This window comes from Engraulis encrasicolus, chromosome 7, assembly GCF_034702125.1.
Source record: "Engraulis encrasicolus isolate BLACKSEA-1 chromosome 7, IST_EnEncr_1.0, whole genome shotgun sequence".
NCBI lineage: Eukaryota > Metazoa > Chordata > Actinopteri > Clupeiformes > Engraulidae > Engraulis > Engraulis encrasicolus.
The window spans coordinates 14,452,686-14,461,584 of record NC_085863.1 but is presented as its reverse complement, the minus strand read 5'-3'; the positions used below and the strand labels follow the sequence as shown (position 1 = coordinate 14,461,584).

The 8,899-nt window shown below is 43.5% G+C and overlaps 1 protein-coding gene across 2 annotated transcripts in view; it reads right to left on the bottom strand.

Moving 5' to 3' along the window:
- Window positions 1-8,899, bottom strand: part of hlcs (holocarboxylase synthetase (biotin-(proprionyl-CoA-carboxylase (ATP-hydrolysing)) ligase)) — a 44,596-nt gene that overhangs the window by 28,485 nt on the left and 7,212 nt on the right. The gene's annotated exons all lie outside the window — the stretch shown is intronic.

Genomic DNA, 8,899 nt, shown 5'->3' with positions numbered 1-8,899 from the left:
GCTTCCCCACAACGACTCGCGCTTTTTTTCACTCAGGGGATTTTTTTTTTTTTTTAAATCAACGAATGTTTGACAAATGCGAGAGAGAAAATTAGCTCATCCTGCCTCAGCAGCAGTGAGTTTTAATCAAGAATACGTTTCATTTGATACCTCCATAACACAGTTTGAAGGGTCAACGCTCCCTGTGTGTCCATAGAGATGTACAGTAGATTTTTGAGAGACACATGCTGGGTTTGGTTACAGGAATGGAAAAGTGCTTGGGAGGTATTGCATCAAGTAAAACCACCCTTTATATGTGTAGCGTTTAAGAAGCTGGGCTTTTTTTTGGCGCATTTCAAGTTGGTTCATTGCAATTAACATCTTTTCATCTTGTCATGCTAGTATTTTCACTAATATGGTTAAAAAGGAGAAACTATTTTTTTCATTGCATCAAATCATAAATGGGGCATTTGTTGTTGCATTAAGCATTCATTTTAAATGACAGTTTTGGCGCAACAAATTGTAAAGTAAAACCTTGAGTATAAACCCCAAACCCAACTTCAGCTCCATATCAGCAGAAATGTCCCGAATATTATTAATTGGTACTTCCACAACATATAAAAACAATTTGACATCACAATAAAAACACAAGTCACTCTGAAAGAGGGCACCAATAAATGTGCGCTACACTAAATGTTTTAAACATGCTTATTGTATTTCGAACTCGAAATTGGAGTAACAAAATGGATTTCCCAAAATAAACAACACAGTTGTAATCCATCGCCACAGATGGAAAAAAAAAACTTCCTGGCACTGTTCCATGATCAGAGCAATGCCACTGTGCTTAATAAAATAAATATGATACCACCTTCACACACACGCACACACACACACACACACACACACACACACACACACACACACACACACACACACACACACACACACACACACACACACACACACACACACACACACACACACACAACTTAATAAGATGCTTCCCGAGTGGCTGTGAAAGTGACTGGTGAGCAGATATTCATAGTGATAACCAATGCTGACACTACACATGCTCACAACGTCAAAGACAGACCAATGACATACGCTGAAAACAAAGAGAAATTCATTATATTTTCAGAGGAATTTTTTAAGCTGCACCGTTTCTTTAAAAAAAAAAAATCAAATGTGTCAGTTGATTTTTTAAATATTAATTGTGATAATTATTTACATTATGACGACACAATCCATTGCTACATAAATGATATGTAATGTACATATGTAAGAAATATAAATGTAAACAAGCACATTAATTAAGATAATTAATCCAGTGCCATGTAAATGCAAATGTAAAAAGCCCCTAAAAAGCTGTAAAATGTAATGTAATGAGCGTGATCAGATGATTATCTGAAAGCCGGGGTGGCGGGGGCCGTCGGCACAGGGGACTAGTTAATCACTTAGAGGCTCTTGTGAGCATGCCCATCACCCTGGCTTTGTGTCACGCTCAATAAGGATGGTAATGACCGAGGACGGCCTCCCCAGAGGCCACCACCACCACCCCCATCCAGGGACGTATTAACAACACAGACTGCAGCCTAGGGCCCCCACAGGCTAGATATGGCTGCAGCCTAGGGCCCCCACAGACCAGATATGGCTACAGCCTAGGGCCCCCACAGACTAGATATGGCTGCAGCCTAGGGCCCCCACAGGCTAGATATGGTTGCAGCCTACGGGCCCCCACAGACCAGATATGGCTGCAGCCTAGGGCCCCCACAGGCTAGATAAGACTACAGCCTAGGGCCCCCACAGGCTAGATATGGCTGCAGCCTACGGGCCCCCAGAGACTAGATATGGCTGCAGCCTACGGGCCCCCAGAGACTAGATATGGCTGCAGCCTAGGGCCCCCACAGGCTAGATATGGCTGCAGCCTACGGGCCCCCACAGACCTGATATGGTTGCAGCCTAGGGCCCCCACAGACTAGATATGGCTGCAGCCTAGGGCCCCCACAGGCTAGATATGGTTGCAGCCTACGGGCCCCCACAGACCAGATATGGCTGCAGCCTAGGGCCCCCACAGGCTAGATAAGACTTCAGCCTAGGGCCCCCACAGGCTAGATAAGACTACAGCCTACGGGCCCCCAGAGACCAGATATGGCTGCAGCCTAGGGCCCCCACAGGCTAGATATGGCTGCAGCCTACGGGCCCCCACAGACCAGATATGGTTGCAGCCTAGGGCCCCCACAGACTAGATATGGCTGCATTCTAGGGCCCCTACAGGCTAGATATAGCTGCAGCCTAGGGCCCCCACAGACTAGATATGGCTGCAGCCTAGGGCCCCTACAGGCTAGATAAGACTACAGCCTAGGGCCCCCACAGGCTAGATATGGCTGCAGCCTACGGGCCCCCACCACTGGCTGATTGGCCAAAAGAGAAAAATATTGCAGGATTGTGACAAGATGAAATATTGAAAAATTCCAGTTTGTAGTCATCTCTTACGCTCCCAAAATTAAGTTTGAGTGAAAACTGATCTTGAGTCTAAAAAGGGGTACATAAAAAAGTTCCTAGTTCCTAGTGGTGATGAGAGGGAGCATGTGTGTGTGTGTGTGTCTGTGTGTGTATGTGACAGAGAGAGAGAAACAGAAAGAGAGGTAGCACTATGAGTGGATATTTCACTTAGACCACAGCGCGCAGCCGCGCGCGCGCACACACACGCGCACGCACACGCACACGCACACGCACACGCACACACCCCAAAAGGTCTCTGCTGCCCTACAAAGCCAACATGCAGCAACTACACACACTCAGTCAAAATTGAATTTAGACTTGATATTGACTTCATAGCTCCTTTTTTCTTAATATTTGTCCTTTACACAAAAACCTTAACTGCCTTGACTAAACGAAGATGATGATAAATATTCCCTCCCAGGTAGAGAAGAAGGGGGAGAAAGGTTATGGAGAGGAGAGAGATAGAAGTCTGGCCCATTTTATATCAGTAACCATGGCTGTTCAAACGCATACGTGACTATCTGCATTGCAAGAAAAAAACCCACAATTTATTTAGACCCAGGCGAAACTGAGAAAATCACAGAAAGATTTTTGTGATTTTCATTTTTTTTTCTACTCAAAGCTTCACAAAAAACGATTGACTAGTCTAAAAGCATACGTTTTGTATTTTAAATTGATAGCTTTATATCTTTTCTATGGGCAAGAGGAACTTCCATAGCTGAATTTTCTGTTTTCTACTTTAAGAAGTGAACACAATCAAAAGCCACAAATTCATCAGATATCACCACATTACCTATAGTGTGTTTGCCAAGATCTCCAGCACATCTTCCAGCTCCATATCACCACCATGGACATTAAACCTTCCACTGCAGTCTACTTTTGTCGTTTTTGTTCTTGTACTTCTGTCACTACTGTCTTCTTATGTTGAGTCTATGTATGTCTTTGTATATGTTCATTATGTTCTAGGGTTGGTTTTGTAAACCAACTTTGAGAATCTACCAAAGTACTATACAAAACAATTTTTTTTTTTACTATTATTATTATTATTATTATTATTATTATTATTATTATTATTATTATTATTATATTCAAGGTACTATTGTAAAGCTTAGAATCTGCTCTATCAAAAACTATGATCAACTCAATGCCCCCCCAAGCCCACTTCTTGTGGTTAGTCACATATATTTTTGAAAGCACACATAAATGAAATAAATGGGGGAAAAAAATCTGAGGAATAAGCTGAGCCAATTTGTATGAAAAGAGTATAGTTGACGTGTGACAAGCGGTAGACTAAAGCATAAATACCAAGAGGTCTGCAGGTTGTGCACAAGCTTGAAAAGGTAAAGTCTGGCAAAAGTTGCTCATGAGCAAGTCAATCTCTATATACGCTGCTTACATCTATACATTGAAATCACCATATTGATGGTCCATAATTGTTTATAGCGTTGCCCAAGCAACAGTGTTTGTTTTTAATTAACTCAGCCAAGACTGTGCAAATAGACTGTCTTTTAAATGTGCATACATACAATAGCAAAGAAATCCACAAGGAATAAGTACTACGGGGCTAACTGCATTAAAAAAAGAAGGCATGTTTAAAGTATGCCAAAACGTTGTTTAATTTATTTTAAAAGTTTGAATAGGGCCTCCTCTGTGTGGTGACAACTAAAATCAAACTATTTTTCTTTGACGCCGTGTTGGTTTCTGGCACGGGGGACGTCGTGTCACTGCTGTGAAGGCGTTTTTGCAGGCAGCAGGCACTTCAGGCCCACAGGCTGGGCGATGAAAGAGGGGTCCTGAAAGAGTGGGGGGAAACTTGTGGCAAGACAAACACGGCTCTCCACTAATTTGTGAATGAGGGCTGCATATGTATGGAGCCTACGCATGCATGTATATGGTGGACGGGACGGAGTTTCCCTCGGAGTGCCAATGAGCTTAACGGCTCAGAGAGAGAGAGAGAGAGAGAGAGAGAGAGAGAGAGAGAGAGAGAGAGAGAGAGAGAGAGAGAAAGAGAGAGAGATGGATGTAGAGAGAGAAGGAGAATGAGAACGAGAGAGAGAGAAAGAGAGAGAAATAGAGAGAGAGAGAGAGAGAGAGAGAGAGAAAGAGAGAGAGATGGATGTAGAGAGAGAAGGAGAATGAGAACGAGAGAGAGAGAAAGAGAGAGAAATAGAGAGAGAGAGAGAGAGAGAGAAAGAGAGATAAAGAAAGAGAGAGAAAAAGAGAGAGATGGAGGGAGAGAGAGATGGAGAAGGAGAGCGAGTGTGTGTGTGTAAGTGAGAGACAGAGAGAGAGAGAGAGAGAGAGAGAGAGAGAGAGAGAGAGAGAGAGAGAGAGAGAGAGAGAGAGAGAGAGACAGAGAGAGAGAGTGCAAGAGAGTAGCTAAGCACAGACTCGCCTGTTTTATGCCACGGAGCAAGGTGCACAGACCCAGGTCTATATGCACCGCACCTCACAGCACCGCACCTCACCTCACCGCACCCCTGTCCCAATCCCCACCCCACCGCACCGCACCAGCACCCCTGTCCCAATCCCCAGCCCAATCTGGAAGCAATCCCGGCAGGCAGCCCGGCCGCTTTCATCATCCGCGTGTTTGTTGTAACAAAGTGGCGGGGGCAGGGGTCAGATGTCACACTAGAGTCCAAACAAACTCTCGGGGCCGTAACGCTACAGTTTTTGACTGCTGGGGTAGCACAAGTGTCTGTGGCCCGGGCGGCCAGGCAGTGAGGTAGAGGGCCGGGCTGGGCGGGGGCGGGACGGGGCCAAGTGGGTGTACAAATGACTAACTTAACTTGTCAAAGTCACTCAGGCGACACGGCGTAAATGATCTCTCGGCTGCACCGCACAGACAACCAAATGAGGGCGGGGGGGGGGAAAGGAAGAAAGAAATAGACAGAGAGGGAGAAGAAAAACATCCTTTAGAGTCCATTGTGTTATTTTCAAATGTAGGCTGGAGACGATGCTTGAGAGTATTTTTTTACTGTCTAGGAATTTTATACGGTCTACATTTTTTGAAGACTAACAAACATGAAAAAACTGAAACTGCAAAAGCAAATGCATTTGCATTTACATGTAAATATGCTACAGATATAGTAAATTCAACTTCCTCTGCAGTTCCCAGGTCAAGTCAGTGAGGAGACAGAAGTGTCAGAGGCCACAGTAAAGCCTTGTATGCACGGCTCTGTCAGAGGCTTGCGCTGCCTGCCCCCTAGTGAGCAAAAATATACTACAGCAGAACCACTGCAAGTTGCCTGGCGATGCTGTAATAATACTGTATACATGTAATACTAACAACGCTGCTGTATCTTACTACATAATACTATTAGTATGGTTTCCTTGTAATTCGCTGTGGCACCCTCTGTTTGTCATATTTGCTAAATGATGAGGATATAATAATAAATCAAATCACAAAATCAAAACCTCAAATCACAGTAGATAAACTAGAAGGCAAATTAAGAAGGTTCAGACATTTACGAAAAAATATATTAATAGCTGTATATGAGCTTAAAAAGACAACATTAAGTGTATTACACAACAAAAAGTATGGTGTAAGCATTTGCAGCACTTTTTTTGGCAGGTCATTATGTTCACACGTTTTGAGAGCACTCACACACACACACACACACACACACGTTTCCTCAAATTATGCTGACAGGACATCCGTCTATTTTGGGTTGATGCTCTGTCTGCTGGAACACCTCCCGATTTTCCAAAAATAAAAGAGCACCTGAGAGGTTATAGTTTCTACTGACAAGTCCAATAGTGATGATGATGATGATGACTACGGTATGAAAAAAAAATGTGCGTTTTGTGAAACAACCCGAGTCTGTAGAACGTGTGCTTTGTGAAACAACCGGCGTCTGTGGGCCAGGTTTTTGCATCAGAACCAGAGTTAATCTCCAGGCAAACAGCCAGATCTGAGCTGAATTGAGCTGAGCTGAGTTGATCTGAGCTAGGCCAATGTGTCCACAGAGGCCTCTGTAACAGTGTGTGGTCTCCACTCCACTCCTCTCCTCTCTGCGCGAATACTGACTGAGAGTAGTTTAGACCGGAGTTTCTCAACAGGGGCTCTACAGCCCCCTGGGGGGGCGTTGGGAAGCACTAAGAGGGCGTTGAGAAGGATAGAGCTGAGAAGGGGCAGTGCTTAGTTGTCATTGGGGGGGCATTAGTCCATTTTATTTTTTTTAAACTGAGGGGGACGTTGGCAGGCTTAGGATGAGATCAAGGGGGCGTTGGGAGACTCATGATCCAGGGAGCATTTGTTCAAAAAAGGTTGAGAACCACTGCTTTAGCCCATTCCTGCTGCACAGACCATTAATGCATCTAGCCTCGTTCTTTTTTTCCTCCTTGTTTTCCTGCCTTTTTTCCCCTCTTTTCCCCTGTAATCCATGTCAAACACTGATTAACTAGGAGAGCACATTCCCTGCATACCCCAGGCCAGGCCACCGGGGACAGTGAGAGGAGACATTTGAATAACAATGGAGGACATCCCAGTTTCCATATAATAATGTGACTGAAATCAAACTGTCAGACTTTGCTGTTCTCTCTATGTAAATTTCTTTAGATTTTTTCAGTCAGTGATCTATGACCATTTACCTATGCTATGGCAACATTGTATCCTAATGGTTAGCTATAAAAATGTATTATATGATTTCTTTAAACAATTATCCTAACATAAGGTTTGGGCAATGATAATTAAATTTAGCAGAGGGTGACCAAAACAGCGCAAAAAATCATAGGCTGCCCCCTGCTTCCCATACCCATCTACAACTCCCGCTGCGTAAGTAGAGCCAGGAGTATCATTAAAGATTCCACACATCCTGGCTTCCATCTCTTCACACTGTTGCCCTCTGTAAGGCGCTACAAGACATTACCAGCCAGAACCGATAGGATGAAGAACAGCTTCTTCCCCAAAGCTGTTACAACAATGAACTCACACTTACTGGACAATGTTCATCTATAAAGGACTGTGCACCTTGTAGGGAAGCTCAAATCTCAGTATACTTTGTATAATGACAATAAAGGCTTTCTATTCTATTCTATTCTATTTAGTTCTAGATGAAGGACAATAACTAGGCTGTTATACTGCAGTGTACATCATAATACAAAAGGACTCCATAATAAGCCTTCGAAAGAGACCGTCAACACATACTCAAAAGGGGCTCTTTTCCCCCCCACACGTCTATCATTCCTACAATAAACTTGAGTGTATGAAACATTACGTTCATCAACGTAACAATATGAAGTCCAAAACAAAGTTTTGTCAAACACAAATGCACAGGGGCATTTCCTAATGATTGCAGTGGTATTTCACAATTTCCATAACTGCCAAGCACAGTGATAAAGCAACTCTTGTGCCAAGTGAACGCTTACTATTATATAGTGTATTGTAGAGAAACAATGCAACCCTCAGTCTATGGTTGTCTACTAATGTGAGTGAATGAACATGCTGGATATAGTCAAATTATAAAACTCTTTTAAGTACGAAAGCCCCCCCATTATCAAGTTATTGCAATCTCTCATCATTGCTGCAAAAAGACGTTGATGCTCAGGCAAATGTTCTGAATAATGATGGATAATGATGACTATAAAGCAATGAAGGGGAACTCACACACCGTTCTGCCGAATGCAATGTTTAACTTTTTATTGCGTTAGAAAAACAAAAAAGGTGCTACCCAAGTGTAGTGCAAACGTTTCGGTCACAGTCAGACCATCATCAGTGTCTGACTGTGACCGAAACGTTTGCACTACACTTGGGTAGCACCTTTTTTGTTTTTCTAATGCAATAAAAAGTTCAACATTGCATTCGGCAGAACGGTGTGCGAGTTCCCCTTCATTGCTTCAAGTTAATCCACTGGAACCTACGCACCAACCAGGCATCAAGTTCAAAGGCGCGGTACCTCCATTGAAAGAAGATTTAATGATGACTATGGGCATGCTCTGTTCATGAGCTTGAAGGAGCTTGCCAGTTGAATTCCCGTCACCTCCATGTGGATGTGGTAGAGCAGTGTTTCTCTACCTTTTTTAGGCGAGGCACCCTTTCAATTCATGAAAAATGTCAAGGCACCCCGAACCAACAAGCCGTAACATGGCATCGCATCTGATACCACACAAGCTTAAAAGTAACACATTTGGAGATGTCACACAACCTACGTTTGAAGTTGCAGCTGACTGGGGCGACCTATATTTACTTTATCGTGCGTAAATGGCAGATGAAAGATTCCACTGACTAACATCCATTTAGACAAATATGTATTATATTACATAATTTATTTATCAGCCACGTTTCCGCGGCACCACTGAGGGCCACATACCATCCATGCATACAGTACTCGCACAACTTTGCTGTTTGTGTGCGCTGTAGGGTGGATGTCCCACCATGACAAAAATGGGGCTTTCATGTTTTTTTGTTTTTTTTCAG